Source organism: Clupea harengus, chromosome 15 (genome assembly GCF_900700415.2).
Source record: "Clupea harengus chromosome 15, Ch_v2.0.2, whole genome shotgun sequence".
Lineage (NCBI taxonomy): Eukaryota > Metazoa > Chordata > Actinopteri > Clupeiformes > Clupeidae > Clupea > Clupea harengus.
The window spans coordinates 3527783-3550531 of NC_045166.1; positions in this window are offsets into that span (position 1 = coordinate 3527783).

Genomic DNA, 22749 nt, shown 5'->3' on the forward strand with positions numbered 1-22749 from the left:
ACACACACACACAAAACTCGTGGCTGATGCTTTGCTCTCCTTATTCTCTGTCCCTGAAGCACAGGATATGAAAGCAGGAGGTTTCTACCATTCGGGTCTCGTAAGGTACAAGATGCAGCCTTTAAAAGTAGCCCTTAAGCACGCTGAATGCTGTGAGTAAGCATGTTTGTAACGCATCCCAACAGCACACCCTGGAAAGATTTGTTCTTGATCTATTTTCCAACTAATCTTATCTCCCATGCTGAATGCTCGCAAGACAAGTATGCATTGAACAGAGGCTGACACAAAACCGTACTGGAACAATATGCGCTGGGATGCAATTACAGCAACTGGGAGGGGAGGGGAAAGTTCCCCAAATGGGAATAAAAGATTAAGGCCAACTAGCATGAATGGAATCAATGTGTTGCGATGGATGCTTCTTTGTAGTATAAGCTACAATTGCTGCTGCAATTACTGCAGCCTGATTACAAGACTAATTGGACATAGCAGAGTAATCGGAACTTAAACCACCAAAGCCTCGTTGGGATGAGTGGCATTAATTGTTCTGGGAGTCGGCTAGCACAAACCTCAGCGCGAGGCTGGAGGTCTCCGAAGCAGGCTGCGCGGGCGGAGGGTTGCGGTTCTGGGAGAGAGTCTGCCAAACCAGACCCCCGGTGACCATACAAACCCAGGCACCCCTCAGTGGCTCTCAGCATCTGCCTGTGAGGCCGACCAGCGCCAGAGCTCAAGGAGCTCCCTGACCCGATCCAATAGAGCATCCATCACTGCTGACAGGCCTCCGTCTCTAGAAAAGATATCCCTTCATTGTTGACAGATTCAGGTGTTCCCCTCAGCTCACCTGCCTGTCTCACCAGATGTGCCAATTTGCAGGATCACATCCACACTGGAAGCCCCCTGAGCTCCAGCCACCCCTGAGATACAGATGAGTAGATTTGTGGGTCAGGAGGAAAACCTGCGCTGGAATACATAAAACTTCTCTCTCACTCTCATTCTTCTTTCTCAGTAGTCATTTTCTATAGTGCATCTTGAAAAATTGAAAAAGTGTGTGGTTAAATGGACTTTTCTGGTATGAGTATTGTGGTTGCCTTGGCTTTTAAAATGTTCCTATGTCATATAGTCATGTGGTTATATGTCATAGGGTCAGAGGTCGCGTGTTTTGGCCACAACAAAGACATTCATTCTAACTTATAAATAACATCCATTAAGATATATTGCTAAGTTGTAATTTGATCATAGCTTGCTACCCTAAGCAAGTCTTTTTGCAGTCTTTATTATTTGGATCAAGGGAGCTGACCTACATTTGCGCAGCTCTGGAAAAAAAAAACACGTCTTACAGGACAAATGGACAACCCAGTTGCAACCCAGGACCTAAACATCTAATTCGAGCTTTAACAGTCACAGCAAATAAGATAGAATTCAGTATGCTCTCAAGCTCACTATTGGTCTTCTCTGGATGGTGTAACAGTTTAGTTTGAAGGTCTCTGGTGTGTCTGTTTGATGTAGATGTGAATGTGGAATTTAGCTTGGCCTGAACTTTGAGGAGAACTTTGAAAGAGCCTTGCTCCTCAGATGTAATCTCCCTTGCGTGGATGAAAGGCCCAGTCATACCGGACCATCTCCTGTTCATAAGGGCTCTTTTGGAGAAGGCCTGTGGCTTAGACAGAGATTACAATGGATTTAGGCGCTGATCTCACACTCACATGCAAAAAAACAAAACTCCCACTCTAACTGGAGAACTGAGGGAGGCTGCGGCCGATTGTCACTGGCTTACAAGCAGGTATGTGAGGCTGCGCCTGGGACTACGTGCGACGAGATTTAGAGCTTAGCTCAGAGGAGGATTTTCTCCTAATCAATCAGTGGGAGTTCAGTGCTACCCAGCAAGCCTCCTTCTTTCACCGTCCCCACGACAACAAAAGTTGAGGCGAAAGGGAGCTTTTTCTTTTGGCTCGTCGACTTCAAAAACAGACATAGAAATGCGGCTCAGTTTGCAAAGAAGAGACTAACATCCAAAGGGCATTTCTCAAACAGAGGAAAGAGTTGCTCTCTGAGCGGCTTGGTGTTGATTAATGCTCATGAGGGCTGGCCCTCCAAGTCAGTGGGAGGTAATACATGCCCTGGCTCTACCGTGTGGAGGAAGGCATGAGCCAGGCCGGTCTAATGAAGAATTGAATCACACAAATGTTTACGGGGGGTAATTCTGATGTTTTGGTGTGCATCACATGTCTCTGAACCAGCTCCTCTTGTAAAGGTCACACACCTGGGGACCTGGCCAACTTTGAAATGATTACTCATGTTTATTGCCAGAAAAGACAATAGGATTTCCCCTAAGAATACCCTCAGAAAGGGTCAGAATGGAGACTTCTTCATTTCCTTGTTTTATTTGTGATTCCTCCCCAGTAACGCATTCATCTTCACAGGGATTTTGCTTATTTTGCACAGGCTTGGTTTTATGCAACTCCATTAGCTCCTGAGGACATTAATGACAAACTATACACCAAGTATGGTGTTGTGGAATGTAATCTCCCCCCCCCCCCCCCATACACACACTGCTCATTGCTACATGTACTTAGACCGTGGTTTTGAGCCAAGGGATGCATCTAGATCATGCATGTCAGATAGCTGTGATATGTCGTTACATTGCATTTTTTTTCTATTCAGTTGTAATGCAATATCAAATGTCAGATAGTAATGGACTTTTGACTGAGGGGACAAAGGCCATTAAAATGTTCCGTACGCAGGACAGTCCCTGGGATCTAAGGCATGTGATTCAAGACAGGTGTTGGAGAGAGACCAATCTCTCCAGGCTAGCCTTGCTGTCCCACTGCATTCATTGTAATCTGGAGATCTACTCTACATTTTCTTTGGGTCAGTGGCATTGGAAGTCTATAATTAAACTTGAGGCAACTGGCTCAGCATTAACCAGTCATCAGCAACACTAAGACATACAATACCTGATGTTATCACATGAACCAACCCTCTCAACACATTGACTGTTGCAACAGAAAACCTTCAAATTCTTCCCAGTTGAGAATGTCTATTAAGAATGCATCGTTGTGCTCATCTTTTGAACCATTACTGTTTCCACTTCCAGATCACCTGTTTCAACATTACAGTTTGTGACGGACTGAGCCTCTGGTTGACGTCAAAATGTGGGTTTGGCCCAAAAAGCTCAGAGACAGAGTGAGGGTTCAAAGATATGTTTTAAAACTCTTAAAAAATATCCAGGAAACCTGCTAATTCTCTCAATATGCAGAGGACAATAATCAGCAGTCTCACTGAAAATATAACCAGCTATAACCTCTATATCAGCAGAGGACAACATTCAGCAGTCACAATCTTCATAAAAACACCTGCTAAGCCTCTAAAAACCAGAGGACAACAATCAGCAGTCTAAAGCTCTACATAAATACACATACCTGACAAAGACAAGACTTCACAACTTCCCCTAGACAGAACAATGAACATATATAGGAGGTGGCCAGCACCATTTCTAAAAAAAGGGGTAGACACAAAAGTCAAACAATACACAATGACAGACCCTGAGACAAACATAGTATTATTCTGTATAGAAATAACTATATAATAAATAATCACATTTGTGAGGTATGTAAAAAAACAACTTATCGAGGTGGTTTGGCCTTTCTGGTGTCCCTTTCTGGTTTGGCATTTCTAGTGTCCCTTCTGCCAGTCTAGGCAATTAGCAGTGTAATTAGGTAGGAACCAAAATAAATGTTCTGGGTTTTCCGGCGGGCGCTTCTTGCGTCGGACCGACCAGCTAGTAGAAGTTGTCGGCCAAGGATCCGTATTTCCGCTGGGATCGGTATTAAAACTGGAAGTGAGTACGTAATCCCGGTCTCTGGTTGGTTAAAACTTGTCATCCTCGACAAGTGATCACACCCGTTGTGTAAAATATGCGAATGTCAGCACATTTGATTCTATAAGACTATAAGAAAAGCCTGTAGTAACAGCAAGTAACAAACTAGTCAGTTGGCGAGCAACTGGACAGCTAACAAGCTAGCTAGACCTAGAGTTTAGGGGTAATGTCCTCTGTGCAAAAACAAGATGCAGACTATCAAATAAATTTTTACAGATGTAAATAATTATAAAGACTACTTATCAGTGCTATTCAGTACACCACATACTGCAGCAAATTATAAATGCATACATTAAACGGAATTAAGTACTCACTTCCGGTTTTAATACCGATCCCAGCGGAAATACGAATCCTTGGCCGACAGAAGTCACAAACTCTCCAACAAGTCGGTAATAATTTATCTTTTGCCAGTGACACACAGTTGGTACACCAACCTTGTCCGCTTAAATAAATTGTTTTAAACTTTGTTGTAGTTCATGTAATCAGTCGTGTGTTTGTTTTTTGTGTGTGTGCGCAAAACCATGTGTGTTTGTGTGCGCTAGCGGTCGCTAATATGGGTTAGGAATGTGATGTTCTGTGCGGTCGCACCACGACCGTCACACAGTTCTCATGTCTTTTTTCTTAGAGGTTTTTTCCCTTAGTTGTCTAGAAAATGTGTACTTTTTATGACTTTGCAGTGACAAGGAACAATTAGTGATTCGTGAAAATATTTCAAAATGTGGCATTTACCACTTCGTAACACAACAGATTGCAGCTGTTTGATGCATAAAAGGAGACTTTCATTGTAATATGCCTCCATTATTTTCTCCTGAGAGTGGCATGACAAATGTAAATTGCAGTGTCAAATTTGAAGCTTTGACTTCTCGATAAGATAGATATAGCTCTCCTGCTGTTCTGTAGACGTTGTGTTCTCTATCATGCTCCACTCTGTGTTGGTTCCTATGCCAATGTCTAATTAGTTTCTCATATTTCTTTGAACTAATGTGAACTGTCTTTCCTTGTGTGTCACCATCTTACCAATCTGTTGTCTGATTCATGTTTCAGATCTCAACTTTAGCATTTAGCCATCAAAGAGATGCATTTAATATTATTTCAAAGACAAAAAAAAGCATGAACTTAAGTGGGGTCCTATAAACATTTTGGCAATTATAGTGGTCATTTTAACTCCTACTGCACTTATAAAGCCTCAGCTTCAGGCTTAATGAGACAATCATTCCCTTGGGACCAATACTAATTGAAAGCGTCTGTAAGACTGAGAGAACAATGAAGGAGATGCACCAGTCTGCACTTTATTAGGATAAACTGCCACTTCCAGACATTAAAGGAACATCACAGATAGGAGGAGACGGAACGGATCTCTTCAACTGATGAACTTTGTAATCACAAAGGGAAAAGAGAAGATGAAAGATTCAGTATTTCCTTGAATTGTCTCAGAAGAACAGAGAAACATGCTCATTTTCAAATAGTTACATTTTTCTCTTTTTGTCTCCCTTTATATCTTTTGACGGCATTAATCCTCATGCATAGTTCTATCATTCAAAAGCAGTCATTCTTTTTTTTTCTTCACATCAGAACCCCTTTCATTCTGCACCTCAAATGTTCTCATTTTCATCAGCATTATATAAATTGGATTATTTTTAAATTAATGTTTTAGTCAATCAGTAAAATAACCAAAAACAACAAACCTATCAGGAACGTTTTAAACCTCACACATGTGGTTTATAATTAAAGGGTAATTAGGATGTTGATATGTTGGAATTAAGGAAATCTAAATGAAAGGGGCCTTAATACATATAATGGGGTCTTGTGTAAAAGGGATTAAACAATATTACAACATGTTTTGCAAAGAATTGTACACAAAATGTAATCAAAAAATAATTTCCACTGGGTGTTGCTTTCATTTGACATGAGTCATGGCTTCTGCAATTGTCATCGTCCTCACACAACAAATTACCAGTTCACTCATCACTCACAACAACATTTGGGAATTTAAGATGGCCGCATTCACTGTCACCTATCCCTTTCTCATCAGAGCCTGTAAGAGGTTCCAGTGGGAGGAGAGGGAGATTGACAGCCCTGCAACAAGCCGGCACAGACATCCAGGTGTTTATTTTGGATTGAATCATTTATGTAACATTTGTCGATTGGAGAGGAAGGAAGCTCACAGCAGGCCTCTTCAGCCTGCAGAGCTCGTCCGCAGCGTGCTGATAGTGCACAGTTGCATTCTACAGGCTTCTTTTGGAATGCTTACGACTTCATAGCCAAGGCTGGATACAGTTTTAATGGGGATGCGTTGAGGCTTGTTTTAGATATTACTTTATTTTATTCATTTATTCAGTTTTGAATAGCAAATATTTGAAGCTGGAGGCTTTGATGGAAAAAGTAGTGTAAAGGTATATTCATTTGTATGATATGACTGCCATGTTATGATATCCCTTCAAATACTGCACAATCAATCTAGTATAATTATTGAGTGAGTCTCTCTCTCTCTCTCTCTCTCTCTCTCTTTCTCTCTTTCTCTCTCTCACACACGGCAACATACATACATAAACACACACACATCCCCCACACGTACTCACACATACACACACACACATGTGCACTGTGTTGTGGAATTCAGTTGTTGGCTCAGCTGGGATATTGGTTATTTTCCTAGTAATCTGAAGTTCTGATGAAAAGTATTTCTACACAGGATTGTCTTTGGCACGCATTGAGTGTTTGTGTTGCAGTGTTCAGCAGAGAGGCAGTGGTATCACCTGCTTCAAACAGACAGTCTGCTGAGGAGTGTACTCAGCTTTTAGAGCGCCTACATTTTTGCAGGAATAAATAAATCTCATTTATTTCACCTTCCCAAATATTTTTCATTCCATGATCCGTGATCCATCTATCTTCCATTTGTTGACAAATTACAAGCAAATGTTAGGGCGCAATATAACAAACCTTTGTTTTGCTTTTTATGTTTTAAATGTGCCCACTCAAATGACTATTCATAGGGCCGCTCTTTAAAACAAGTCGGATTTATCTTGGGTATTCTATTCCAAATCACTCCAACACAAACAGAAGTGCTCTGATATATTAACATAGTTATATCATCATATTTCATAATAATGTTGAAATAACTACATCACTTTTCATGGAGCGTGCCCTTTGAGCTCAGCAGAGATATATAGGGCTGGTCATAGGAGTGAGAGGAGAATTAGGTGCACAGGAGCAGCCATGGGCTTTAATCATATCCACAGTGCAAATGTTACAGTGAGACAGAGTAATGGCTTTCAGGTTCCCATGCAGACTCTTCTGGCAGCCCACAGCCTCCCCACCCCCTCTTCCTTTAGGAGTCGAACAAATGAAATTACCTATTCTGTGACCACAGGGGAGAAGAATGAGCTCCCAGGGTCTAATCAAGAACTAATTCTAGTCATCTTAAGAGCATCTTTTCTTCCTTCAAAGAACGTATATAGCAAAGGGGTCTTCTACTTATCATGAGAAGAAAAAACGTAATTTTTCCTATATGCTTTTAAGGTCTACGGCTTTCAAACAGCTAAGAATCACTGGCATTTCTTTCATATTAAGTGATGATCTTGGTGGAGGTAGCCGATTAGATGAGATGGGATTGCCTCACAGAGTCCAAATGAAGAAGGTGCAATTCCCTAGAGGAATACCTGAAAGTAATTATAAGGTCTCATCTTCAAGGAGATGCCACTCATTTTGCAATAAGAAAGGACACTGACATATCCAGTTTCATGTCATCTGCCATCATTCTCCAAATATTCCAACGCCGCACTTCAAAACTGTAACCGGAGAAAAGGCGCGGGTTGACACACAGGCAAGTGGACGGAAATTGCTGTGTTTGGCAAAACAGTGAGTCATCCGAGAGACAGATCCCCGATGTGTTTTTTGGCATGGGCACATTGCGTCTGTGTCATCGTCAGGGGTCAAATGTCAAATCTGTTCACGGTGCCGTGGGCTTTCAGAGAATGTCACATTACAGTCGACTGGCAAGCAGCCCTTACCAAGAGATTTACAGGGGAGAGGCCGCATTCTCTTTTTCATAGAAACACATAATGATGGATATTTATCTCTTGGTCTCAGGTTGCAGTCGTCGCTCCGGGGTGAACTTTGTCATCAGTAGAGTCGTCAGATGCGCCCACCTCTCTGTCATGCCTGTGTGACATGTGTGTTCCTATCCGCATGGGGAAACAGGTTATATAGACAAAACTAGATAAAGATGCAGGATGCACGCATGCATGCATGTATGCAGTCACAGGGGAAGTGACAGGATTGCTTCAGGTAATCCTAAAAAGAATGCAGTCCAAAGGGTGAAATGTTTTATGTAATAACACCAAAAATCTCCATCAGTGTGCTGTGTACTTGCCATCATTCTGAACACATAAATTATGCTATTGTCAGAGTGGTAAACCATTTTCACATTTTTCCACAAGAGAAAAGAACGTTCTCACAAACACATTTGGCTTCATGTTTTCAATCCTAATCAGTCAGTTACCAATCAGGGAGTGATTCCAAGAGTGATTGTGTTGCTTTTGATGCTTTGAAGAAAACCACAATAGGTTAGACATGAAGACGTCTCTTTGTATATCTTTGATATCTCAGGTTGCAGAATTATAGCCAAGATTGCCGTGTCACTTTAATATTTGCGGTTTTAGCACCCAGCATCAATCAGACTCCTCCCACACTGGTTTAGTTATTTGTCTTTCGAGCTCCTCTGCTTAAAGTGCTGAACCACAGTGGCAGGTTCAATTCTCTAGTTACACCAACACTGATAAAGTGCATGGCCTCATGGCTGTTGCAGATAAAAGTGTCTACTGCATGATTCATAGTAAGGTACAGTCAGACGGCTGCACAGGTGCCTTCTTGGTACAGATTCCTCTCCCTTATCGTGGACCCGTTTGTCCACGCTCAAAAACATATGTGAATTAGTTTGCCCCACAGACAGCTATTTGTCAGTCCCCCCGGCCACCGTGTCCTAATAAATAAATCTCTTTGACAATACTGGATTAAGTGGCTGGAGCAGGTGACGGCAGACAACTACTTGTGTTTCAGTACAGTTGTGCCACAGGCTCAGTGAGTTTCTGCTTTCACTGCAGCTCTGCACAGTCCCACACTCCAGGCACATTTTTGAGAGCTCAGCGTTTCCATCTCAATGTGAAGCACACTGTGTGGTAACGCTTTAAAGCTGCCTCGTGAAACTCAGAGCTTTGCCTGGGCATGGCATAACTTTATTTTGGCATGCTTTATATATCTGTATACTGCGTCTTCAGTTGTGCATTCCCATAATCTTTATTATGCAATCCTCTGTTATTACTGGCCTAATGGAACTTTACATTATGCTTCCTCACACTAATTTGTCTTGTTATATAAATTGTTCTCCTTGATATTTAATTTCTTTATCACCACCAAGAGTTATTTTAATTCAAACCGTTGGAGTGTATTAATTCATCTAAAACAGTGCTTTCAGAGGATACAATAGCATTAAGGACTCATACATAAAAGAACAGGCTTAATATTCTTTAAGAATATTGATTTCAGAGAGTGCATTCATCATGGCTACTCAACTGTTGATGTTTAATTGTCATTTTCAACACATTCTAAGGTAGCTTACTTACCACATAAAATGCTGCTAAATTGTCACTTCTTGATTCCTTGTAACTTCAATTCAGACTTTACAAGGATATCTTTTGTTGGTCTGAGAGGGAAGTCCCCTGACACAGGAGTTGGCTGTGAGAGTGTCATGTTTACTGAAAAAGGTTTGAGGTCCTGGTTCATTCTCTCCCACATTCCTTTGGTGAACTCTTTGCGAGAGTGTTCTTAAAATAAGCCGTTTCTCTAGACAGCAAATAGATTGAGTAAATTATCTCAGTAAGGTCTTTCCTTGTTCTGGTCCAAAGATGGATACATAAAAAGGCCGTTTCCCCACAGTCCAATGTCATTAAAAGCTGAAAAAAGGTTTTGTGGATTTCAAACACTATAAAGCCAATCAAGCAGAAAATGATTAATTTCCCAGACTTAAACTGTATGTACACGATGGTACACAGTGCATAATATTTAATTGCGTGTACTGAAGGTGGAACGGGTTGGGAAGATCCATCGGAATGTCTCAGTTTGAGTAGTAAAGATGCTGTCATGATTATGGCGGTTCTGCTGATCTGTATACCAAGACAAGTCATAAATCAGTTTTAGTTTTGAATGGCCACCATTCCACAAGACAGACAAAACAACAACAGAATTTCACATATGGGTAATTCACACATCGTTTGACTTTTAACAAGGTGCTAAAAAAACTGCAATAAAAAGACCACTCACCACAAAATGTTGTACCATAAATCCTTAATACATTATGTTATGAACAGCCCCAATTTGTTTGTGTAATCTCTAACCAAATATTCAATCATGAGGAATGCCATTCATGGTCTGACAGCTCACAAAACACCTTTAACATATCTCATTTCATGAGTCCAGAATCATGTCCACAGTAGTAATGGTCAGAAATCATTATACATCCTAAAATAACTGTGTTTGTGTTAATCTTATCCTTATCCAGACTGCCCTTAGTGAGTAGAATGATTGAGTACACTTACGTCTCCCTATATTGTCTTAGTGAGGAGAATGATTGAGTACACTTATTTCTCCCTATATTGTGCATTGTGTTTGAAATGTACCATTAGTGTTTTGGGGATCAGGCATTTAAAAAAATGGACTCACTCTCACTCATTTCACTCAAGGAGAGCCAGTCCAGGCCGGGGCTAACACATGACCCCATGTTGGCGTGTGTGATTTGGTCTGACATGGGGAGGATCTCATGTGTCCCATGACGGACGGACGGACGAGGGGGGGGGGGGGGGGGGGGGGGGAGGGGAACAGCAGGCATGGCACAGAGAGAGGGGCTGGAGTGTGTGTCCATCTCCATAAACACAACTATACATCAGCGCTCCGTCACACACACCCACACAGGGAAGGAATTCAGGCCCAGGGACCCTAGTCATAGATCATTATGATAAGGGAAACAGAACACGTCTTCCAGAGCATGAAACCCATTCCATGTGCCATGTACAGGCTGCCGTGCCGTGTCTGCCACCTCCAAATGAATTGACTGGGAAGTGGTTAAGGCAGCAGTTATAGGACCAGATGTTGGCCCTTTCTTTATTGTACACCTGTGGTAGTCTATGGTCCAAACATTGTAATGTTCAAGCTGAGGTAAAAAAAAAAAAAGCTTCTTGAAGAAAACTGTGAAAAGAAAGTCAAACTTTGAGATGTCCCATTAAATCAACTTGTGATGGCTAAACTTCCTTTCATACTGCAGTTGTGACCAGGGATGCACCCAAATCCTAATACGTTATTCTGGAAAGCATGAATAATGCGATGTAAACAGATATTTCTTCTACCTGAAAATGCTTGTTATTATTCAGAAAAAAGTCAGCTCCATGACTGACATGTCTGTGCATCAATGTTTCTTCAAATAAATTCATATAACTGTGGGTGGACACAAGAGGAAAAATGTCCCTTCTGTTTTCAGCTGTTAGTCAGTTAAGTACAGTATGAGGATGTGGAAATATATTTCATAATTATATGCCAACATTAAATCAATGTGATGCTTAGAGGGCACAGTAATTGCATTGTCAATGACTATTAGGTTAGGAAATACAATATTTGCCTCATTTAACATTTCCTGTACAAACCACACCCACTTCTGGTCTTCTTGTAATTTTGCTGATTGAATCAATACAAATACAGATCCAGTCAATGTCGCTATATTACCTCTAGTTTTGACCTTTGGCACTGGCATCCTTCAGCTCAAAAACAGAAATGTGAGCAAGGCAACTAGCGTACCCACCTGATTGGGTTTAGTCTTTTAATCTCAAATGACGGAGATGCAGTGTGCTATCAAACCCACACCATTTCAATCATTCTGATTAAAATGTTAGGCTTTTGAATTTGCTTATACAACAGATGAGACAAAAAATATATTCAAACATTTACAATTCTCCAGAACGGAGGTAGACATTTGTGGTTTAGCCAGCTGCTTATTCAGAAGAGCCATTCGATATGTGTTGTGTTGCCAGAGTTAAACTGTCAAACTCTGGGTTGATATTCACCTTGATGCTGACTGTCTGTATCAGCAATAAAACTGATATTGCTGAGAAGAAAGGTAAACTCATCAGCATTTTAAAGACACCTAGTTGACTACAGTTTCTGATTACAGAATTATTTTTCTAGTCAGCAGCAATGATGATACATTTAAAAACGATTTTGCCCATTCCTTGCAGTTTTAAAATCAATACCAGAGCAAGATATGGATCCATCAGGGACTGTTGACAGCTAAGAAAAAATATGTATGCTGGTTGCCAGGACAACTTGAATTTTCATGAGTGCGGGTGCAGAAACAACCCAACAGTAGACTCGTTTCCTGCAGCAGTGCTTTGTTTCAGAACCTCACATTATCACACACTCAGACATTCAGCGCATAAAAAACATGTCACGATGCTGTTCTATCTAAAATAAAACATTAAGGTGCCCTTAAAATCCTCTACTTATTGATAACCCGAAGAGATCATTCGCATATGGTGTTCGTGTTCAACAATGGATCTCGCAGTGAAAAACCGATTTATTGGCCCATGTGCGATGAACCCGAAGACCCACCATGACCAGACCGTGGGTCAGTGACTGGTGTCCCGTGTGATTCTTATTGACGCTACTCTGCACACACCCCAGCTGCAAGCTGATGTTACACAGAAGCTCCTGAAATGGAGGGACTCATTGAAGCTGATTTACTCCAGCGAGTAATGCTGGACAAGGCTGGGAGAGAGCTGGTTGTGGATCTGTGTGTACTGGGCTGTGTTGCTCAGTAATGCTGTAAAAGGCTGGGAGAGCTGGTTCTGGATCTGTGTGTACTGGGCTGTGTTGCTACTGGACCTACCTCCACACACGAGGAGCTATAATTTTACTTGTGAGGTAATGTGCAATATTTATAAATGTGACAAGGATGACACAATGAAAACACACACTTAACTTTTCATGTGAATTACTGTCTTTAGCACAACTCTTGCCGTTCTCACCCACACATGTCCCCAAGGCATGCAGTTGGTGCTACAGCAGTCTTTCCCAAACAACAGCAGTCAGTGGTTTCTGTTGACTATGCCTTGTGTAGAAATGGCCAGATTATTCAAAACCATCTAGTCAGAAGCTGCTTTAGGGCATTTAGAAAATATTCTGTTCTTCAGAGGATGTTTTTTTATATCGATAATTATAAAGGATATTGGAGGTACCGCTGCATATTAAATTACTGTATATTAAAACCCTACATAAGTGTGTGCTGGACGTCAGGAGATGCAATATTGCTGTTTCCCCATGAACATTATCAGGATGCGCTCATCCCATTTTAGTTTGTAGAATGAGGAGAGGTTCAATACCCCCTATGGATTCAGTAATTCACATGGGCTTGCGGCTTCACGTGCATGTCTGCGTGAGCTCCACATGACATATTCAACTCCCTCTGGATTTCCAGCCATAGAATGTGTCGTCTACTGTGCTTCTAGGCCACAGCATGTGCATGACAGAGACAGTTTTAAAGCCGATAGGAATGTTTAGATGAACACACACAAACACAGACGGGAAATAAGACAAATAAAAACAACATGACACAGACATGCTGAAAGGGCATGATACTGTCCCTCTGCCCCTTACTACCATGTGATATATGCCGCACAGGGAATTTCAAAAGCATTGTGAAATGACAAGCAAATTATACAATGCACTGATTACACTTTTGATAATTGATCATTTTCTCCTAATTTCACGCGTTAATGAAAATGACTCAATATAATGCTACGAAATCAAAGTGGTGGGATTTGATTGCTGAGATGGCTGGAGAAGTCATTGCAGAAAAGAGCAGGGTCACCACTGAAGGGGGCTAACTTGGATTTCATGGCTGTGTGAATGGGTAATGAATGAAATTAGCTCATTAGCTGTGGTGATGAATGATTTGATGTAATTTCTTGAAAAGGGGATGTGTAGTCATGATTAAACAAGAAAGCTTTTTGCCCCACACTCATAATACCACAGCAGCTTCAAGGGGGATACCAGGGCCTTTTCACACCCCAGCAGAGATTAATAAATTGTGTTTGTTCCATCGCTCGGTGCTGAAAACAATGACAAATGCATGCGGTATTGTATAGCTGACAGTTCTAGGCTGACAATGACACATCAGCTCCTCCAAAGATAAAAAAGTACATTCGACAATAAATTCATTTGCTGGCATTTGTCACCAAGGTTTTCTGAAAGTCAAATAAACCTCTCAACAGCACTTCCACTCGTTCGGCGTGTGCGCCGGCACATCATCAGTAAATTCCATTTGCAGTGAATTACGTAAGTCCAATATATATGATGGCTCCCATCTCTTGACACGCCTAATGAAAATGGATGGCGGAATAAAACACAGCAGCCTGGACACCTGACAGTCTATTGTCTCTCTCCATCACGGCGCCCCAGTCTGCACCGCCGGCTCCCAACACTACCTGCAGGAAATGAAGACATCCCACCTAATGAGAAGGATAATGACTTTGGACACATGAAGACAGCATGCTTTGTGAGATTCCTGCTTGTCTAATGAGAAGAGTGCTCACTGACAGGTGTATGCTGGTGGGTTTGAGATGGAAGGATCAGTCAAAATATCCTACACAAATCTTATCTTCCGTAAAATCTCCTCGTACAAAATGTTCCTCCAAGGTTGTGAGAAATATTTTATTGTGCACATTAGAACAATATTCAAGATAGGACATACACAAAAAATAAGACATATTATTACTCTTAATTAGAAATATAGTGGGTTGTGAATGGCTGTGTGAATGTTTAAATGTATTATATGTAAGAATGTTAGTTTAAAACATTAAAAATTGAACTACAAATAGCAAAATATTTTCAGCAAATAACCGTTTTTATGAAATGTCAAAAACGCCGATGCCAGATATCTACTAGAGTTAGCATGCTAACCAGCTAGCATCGCCCCGGCCTCTCTCCTAATACCAGTTTGTACCTCAGGAGGTGATGGAGAGTTACTGTAGCAAAAATAGGTTATAGGCATAGGTTCCCCACGAGATAAGCCCACACTGTCAGGAATGGTGCTTTTAATCGCTATATCGCTACAATTTCAGCCATTTCAGAGGCTAAAATATTGAGAGTTAGGTGTATGTCAATTGGTGGAGAAATGGAACGCTCCGTTATTTTCTGAACTACAGAGCATCAATCCATTTTCAGAGTGCCAGAATGATTTATGAATGCACCCCAAGTAAGCATGGAGACACTAATGGTAGCCCAGATATCTTTCAATCTTAAAATTGTTTTCATGCTCCGCCATCCTGGGAGAGGAGAAGAGATAGAGGTGGACAAATGTAGTGATACACTGCCCCCAATTTGCTTGGAGTGGGGAGTATGAAATCAATTAGCTCGCTAGGCAACAGCTAACCAGACTTGCATATAGCTCCTTTTAATGAATTCATGTTCAACCATCAACCTGTTAGTAAACTTGTTAGACAACCTGATAATGTGCCAGCAGTGATAATCTGAAGAAAAGTTTAGCTTCAATAGTCTTTGCCCCTGCAATCTCTACACATTACAAAGTTAGTCATTGGACTAGATCTTAATTTGGCTTTCTTACCATCCTCCACCCTTATATAGCTAAAGTTGGCTAACTAGTTAACTAACTAGCTAATTAGCTCTTGACCTCTCAAAGGCTACTGCCCACTACACAGATTGTGTTCATCATCAGGAGTGATTCAACATATAAAGATATACAAATAAAAAGCTGACTGGCTGGTAATCACGTCAGTCTGACATGACCCTCTTATGCAGAGAAGTTTCTAAGGTATTCACTGGAGATTCTGAAAGGCCTGAGATGTGGAGGTTTCCAAGTATGCTTCATTTGATTGCAAGGTCCACATTTCCAAATAAAAGCCCTGTATTCATTTGTGTGAAACTTCGTTTGTCTGTGTGAGTCTCAGGGTGCACAATCTAAGGAGAGTTTCATGGTGACTCACAGTGGAATGAAGGAAGAAATTACATTTCAAAACAACCCATTTTCCTTCATTTTGAGAATTTCTTAGATCAGCAAACAGGGATTTGCAAACTCTGAGAGTCTGCCACTGAATTCCTATTTCCATCTGAAGGCATTTACAACAAGTACCACACCACAAATATCACAAACCATAAAATAAAAAACAAAGTAAGAGAATAAAAATCATTCTCTACCTCCCAAATATGGAGTCAATATATGCAGTTAAATCTCCACTCTCATTCTGCTGGGTCATATAGCAAGAAGTAAAAATAGCAGCCGGCAATCCATAGCATCTGATATATACAGCAGGCCAATATCTACACAACATGTTTACTGGTGACGGTTGGCGGTCTCCCAAGCTGGCGATGCACAATATCCTTGCACATTTGTCAGCAGCTGTGATCCCAACCATTTCTATCAAAATCAATGGCTATCATTCCCCTCTTCCACAAAGGGCAGCTTGTTTAATACCGGGCCAACTGATAATGGTACAGAACGCATCTGAACATTCATTGTTGGTAAATCAATATGTTTTAGTGAGTCCGCAGAGTAATATATAATAAGGTAATATATTTCAGTAGCTTAATGTTGTGTATCAGAGCAGCAAGAGTCCAAGTTGTATATTGATTTTGAAAATGTTATATTTTCATACATTATCATTTTGGGAGAGCAAAGGAGTTGAAGAAGTGTCAGATTTCAGGAGATATGAGATGTAGAAATTGTGTTTTTCTGCCATGTTGCTATCTCCCTGATCAGTCTGGCGGCTGCAGCCTGTTGTTTCCAACACGCACTTCTTTCTTTGAAACTTTCCAACGGACTCCTGTGCTATGCTCTGTCTGTTTTGACGAGCCTCGGTCAAAGCTGAGAAAGTGCTGAGCTGAAATACTGTCATCTATGAAAAATGGAGAGCTCACAGCAAGTGGACAAAAATAGCAGGAGGGTCCTCTCTGAGAAAAAAAAGAGCAGAAGAACAAGAAGAGGAGAATGGCACATGTTGTATTTCAGGGGAGTTCCTGTGCCTCCACCCAGGCCAGAGCCCATCAATCACTGCCAATCCTGCCCATCAGGGGCTCTCTCTGACACTGATCCCGCCCATCAGCTCCCATCAAAGGACGATATGTCAACAAAACAGCCACGCCCCCCAATACCATCCCCCCCCCCACCCCCACCCCCACCCACCCCCTCCCCAAAGACACACACACACACACTTCACTTATCCAATAGGAATTTGTTTACATTAGTGTCTATAGGTTGTCCCCGAAAAGCATCAGTGTCAAGACAAACTGCCGAGCACTTCTTCTGTGACACTGAAATATATGAATATCATATGTCATGTGTTCCAGCTATCACTGACAGCTGCAATATCAAATTGCCAGTGTGTGCAGGCTATTGAGAGTTCATTTAGAAGGCACCTCCTGGATTTTACATCTGTATGCTGGAGGTGTCAGGTTCAATAGCAGCACCTTGATTTTTTTTCTTTCTTATGCCTACTGAGAGACAAGATGTTGAGGTTGTGCACTGTGTTGATTTAAGTCAAACTGTCAAGATGTTCACTTCCTCCCTGCTTCCCCAACCCCATAGACACGACACACACACACACACACACACACACACACACACACACACACACACACACACACACACAAAACAAAAAGGGGGAAAAAACCCACTTGTCAACTTGACAATGCTCAGAAAATGGATCTCTTTGGCACAAAGGTAGATCTGTGTGTTATTAATTCATGCTACATACCACTTCCCATCAGTTCAATAATAAATATGAGAAGAATGCGATGGTCTTTTGCCTGTCATCATCTAAAAATAACCTTCCTTTCCCCTCTAAATGCCCCTTACCACCTCTATCTGTGAGGAGAACAGAGGAGAGAGAGAGAGAAAGAGAGAGAAAGAGAGAGAAAGCAAGAGCGAGAGAGAGAGAGAGAGAGAGAGGAGCAGTGAAATGTCTTGATTTCGGCCCTGCACAAGCCTTACCCCATGGAGAGCAGCAGAATGGAGTGGTGGCATCATCCTATGCATAATTCATGAGTGTAAATTAACCCTGCATGGAGCTCCTCCATCAATCAAAGGGACTTGCCATCACAGGGTACAGGCAGAAAGGGTGGCTCCTGGAGGAGTGAGAGTGCCTGATAGGGGGGCGGTGGAGTGGGGCGGAGGACTAGGGCGTGGTGAAGGTTACTGGGAGGCTGGGGTGGTCTGTCAGCTGGGCTGCAGTATCAGGCCATGTGTCTCAGCTCGCCACTAGAATTAGCCACCCTCTCCACCAACAGGTGGCCCCTTCACAGTAATGTATGGCATGCAGATAGATGGCGGGGCTGAAGGAATTGAGTTTTAACGGGCTATGGATCACTGTGCAAAGACAAACAAGAAGGGAAGCCGAGTAGTCACGCTACTTTGGTCCGTTGTGAAATCCTCCAATGTTTTTCGTCTCCCCGCAAGAAATAATTCTGTATTGTGCTTGGAAGCGTGTTGAATTATTTGACTATGCCTTCAGACAGTCAGACTCGGAATTTAAAAATATGCATTCAGTGTTCCAGCACTGGATCCTTGTAATGTGCGGTCCACTCTGAATGAAAAATATAAAAATACTGTAGAAAACTGAAGATGTTTTATTGACTGCCTGCTCGCTGTATATAGGCCACTTTCTTGAAGGCTTTTTGCACCTGCATCGCATTCATCCGGAATTTTCTATGTGAAGGTGAGAGCGCCAGAGACATAATAAAACTCAAATCACCCCTTCCTGGCCCCTGCCATGGGGCTTGAGAGCGTCGTTCCTATTCCATCCAGTCTGTTCATTTTGCTTTCGTGCTGATTTCTACTCTGCCGTGTTTGTTATGTGATAATCAAGTTGATGCTGTCACCGTTCCATCAAAATGCATCAGTGGCCTCTGACAGACAAACAAGGCTATCATGTCTCTTGTGTAGTGCAGTGTATAGTCTGCAGGATATATTACTGTTTACTTAGTTGAAGGTAGATTCTGCATCTCACCTTGACAAATGCATTAGTGCTCTCCTTTCCCGCATTGTGTTGTCAGAAATGAAGTCCCTTCAAAGGCACATTAAACTACAGTCCTGCATGCAAGCCACATTAGAGATTCAAAGCATTATTCAATGGAAGAAAGGCTATTAACCCGGCTTTCTGGGACTGATTCCAAGTCCGATCAGAATTCTGGTGCAGTTAAATCCCCACAAGAGTCCCTCAAACGAGCCTGGCGCTTTCTTCCGACAGACAAGCCACGGACACACACATAATAGTGTTAGCCACGGTGGTCTTATAGTGAGATGGCTGTTTGTTTAACTGCATATTCATTGGCTGTTTTGTGATCAAACTGGCAGACACCTCTGCGTGCTGCCACTGATGAATTGGCAGCCGGCTTTTTTTTTGGGTGAAAGTCTATTGTCTCCATTTCCCTTCACTCTAGTATTCTGTGCATTAGACAGTCTTGGGGCAAATTGACTTTGAGATCCAGAACGTGGCTGGTGTGAGGAAGGGGGCAGTACATTGTAATGACATCTATTGCTATCCGGCTCTGCTAAAGATGAAGTCATACACTTACACATAGAGATATAATAAGGAGAGATGAAAAAAAATCATTCATCTTCACCTAATCTCAGCTTTACAGAAATATTGCAAGTACATCACTGCCACAGTCAGGCTTCTTAACGTAAAGCAAATGTTTTCTTTAATTCATTATGTGATTTCAAGCCTGTCGCCGTTAATGGCTAATTGCAAGCATTTTTTATTGCTAATAAAAACAGATGACAATGGCAGTAATTGCCATCAGAATCATTGCTCACTGTGTTCCATAAAACCACACATTGATTATGCTTCCTCTCTGCTTGTGTCCCACATTTACCCAATTTCTTTCTTTCCTATTTTGTGCTCCCTCTGATTTTTAAGGGAAGGGAGAAAACTGCAAAAAAAAGATTGCAGGATTTTCCCAAGGACGCTTTGAACATCACTGCAAGTGCACACAGCATTCAAGTAGCTTCTTCAAGCAATCCTCTCTGTAAACATTTCACTGTACCCTTTGTACTGTAGAGTATCTTTCCTCTTCCTCTTTTTTGGAAATGTTGCTTTCCTCCTATAAGTCCCTGCTATGTGAAAACACAGGATCAGCCACAAAACCAGCCTTTTTATTGCTTTTATTGAAATTGAAAAGAAGACGCCACACAATTTAACCATGATTTATTGAAAATACAAAACCAGGAAAAAAATTGTAACACATTTATGTGTTGCTGTTGAGCACGCTGCTAGCACATTGCTGTGGCTCACTTGTCATAAAAGTCTGCAAACTTTGGGCACCACCCAGGGCACAGTGTTAGTTCACTGACTGGGCCTGCACCCAGACATCCATCTGCCCATCAAGTCGGCACCGAGTTCAGCCCATAGCTTAATTACCCTACAACCAGCTGGCGACTGAGAGCCTATATCAGTTACGTCCACAATGCCAGGCACCCTGTTTTGCTGTGTTAATGAGGAATCCTTCTACGTTTCCTTTTTCATCCCCTGCATCAGCAAGGGCAGCCAGTGTTACCATACCCCCATTCCAGATGGTGCCGAATGTGTCAACATCTTGAGCCATATACACCTGGTGCTCCTATTTATTGCACGACTGTGGCATCAACGGAAGTCAGTATGGCCGACATCTGCTGTTAACCCTGGCACGAAGCTTGCTGGACATATGCTTGCAGTGGGGCAGCTTATAGATGGCTCTTCTTGCTGTAAATTTGCCATGACGTACACCCCACTAATCAGTGCCTTAGCACACATTCTCCTCTTAAATATGCAAGTAACGCAAAAGCAAACCTCATGTCCGTAATAGGTTTTTGGTTTAAAAAACAGAATGCTTGTAATATTATTTATTGGAGCTAAATGACTTTGAGGTTTTGGTTAAAGAAGATTTAAGTATTACGTGTATTTAGTGCTTGTATTTAAAACGTGATGGAATTATCAGACAGCTATTTGTCAGCGCGGGCGTTGCAGACATGACATAACCCTTGAGGCCTCCAGTGTCTCGGCTGGTTCCAGCGATCCTGTCAGCCCATCAGCTGCAGCGGTAAAACCTGTCACATCAGCTGCTTGTACCCTAGCAGATAAGAAGACTTGTAAAAGTGCTTCACTGAGGACATTGACACTGCGAATGAAAGAGTCTGACACGCTGACACAAACGTGTACACAACGACACACTTAGCTGTGACTTCAGTCACTTCTGCAGCGAGGCCCTCTTGTGCCTTGCGCGTGGGAAAATAGGGTGTGCAAACACCTCCGTCTGGATCTGGACGAAACAATCCAGACTGTAAGGAACGTACAGAGCACACAATGTACACACACCTACAATTAAATACTGCTTCATAGTCAGTGCTTTAGCCACAGACGAAACAATCAGTTTATATTTCATGTTGTGCGCTGGACAAAAACTGTATTTTTCAGTATTTAGTGAAGTATGAAACATGCTAAGCAAATTCTAATCTAAAGATCTAATATTGTGCATCATAAACTGACATGTTCTCCTCTGTCAAGTCTAAACAAAGGGAGGACACCACCGGTGCCTTGATCCATGGCGTCCATTTAAATCAAGCATACATGTCAGCCGGCCATCATGAGGAGCCTCTGTCCCTGCTGTTATGCTTTGTGTTCGGTTTAATGAAAACACCCCAAGTCACACTTTGTATTTCCTTCAGAGGGGCACTCAGAAGCAGCAAGCCAATTGTCCGTCACATCAATCACAATGTGTCTGTCCAGCCATCACTCACCAAACCGACAGTGGCACTGGCATCAATAACCTGCCCCTGACAGGGGCCTGTGCCCACTTCCCTCTGCTGAAGCCGTACCCACACAGAGCACTGCCCGAGAGGTGCCAGGACGTTGCCACTTATTTGAATTAAGTCACAGAACTCAGTGGGAGTCCTGAGGACAAAAGCAAAGATGCCAGGCCACATGAAAGGCCATTACCATTTCACAGATTGAGATTCAGAGCCGAGCTGCCGGCGCCATTGTTTTACACTGAATTGATGGCCTGCTTGTTTACTCGCCTTTTTGAATGACAATTAAAACAATCAAAAACAGTGCCAGAGAGGAAATGGGGAGTGAATGATAATGTTTTTTTGTGTCGCTTTTGTGCCCTAATTGAAAGATGGGTGTTAAAATCAAACACCTCTCTGACATACAGTGCATGCTTTTACAAATTATTATATTTGTGTGGTCACTGCCCCTGATGCCATAGGTATGTACTGCATACTTAATGCAAGACACAGTGGGAAGTGCCTTCATTGTCACATCAAGCTACCTCGATATGTTAAGCTGACAATTTGTAGAAAAATGAATGAAAACCAGGTATGTGACCTGCAGGTAGAGCCGAGGCTTCCAGCCAGTGTTTAACTGCGTGTGACACTGGGATATCTCCATCAGGACCTGGGGGCTGAATGAATGACCACAGACCACATCTCGCACCATCTCAGTCCAGTGCACTTTAACAGTGAGTGACCTTGTCCAATTGACAGGCATTGATTAAGTGGTCTTAGACCTATTCAAGGGCCCAAAGGATTGATGGCTCTGGTCAGGATGTTGCTACTGTTGCACCTGTGCCTTGTCAAGCGTGAGCCCTTCCCTCCCCCCACCCCCTTCCTCCTCTGGGCCAGCTGCCATAGGTCCAGTCTTTGTGAATTGTCTTCTGACTGTGCCTTTGCCTCAACAAGACGTTGACTGGTCTTCAATTTAATTACAGACTTCCACAATTATAGACCTTAGGCTCCTGTGCTCCATGTGGTGCTGCGTGTAGCAGTAGTGCCCTTACCTTGC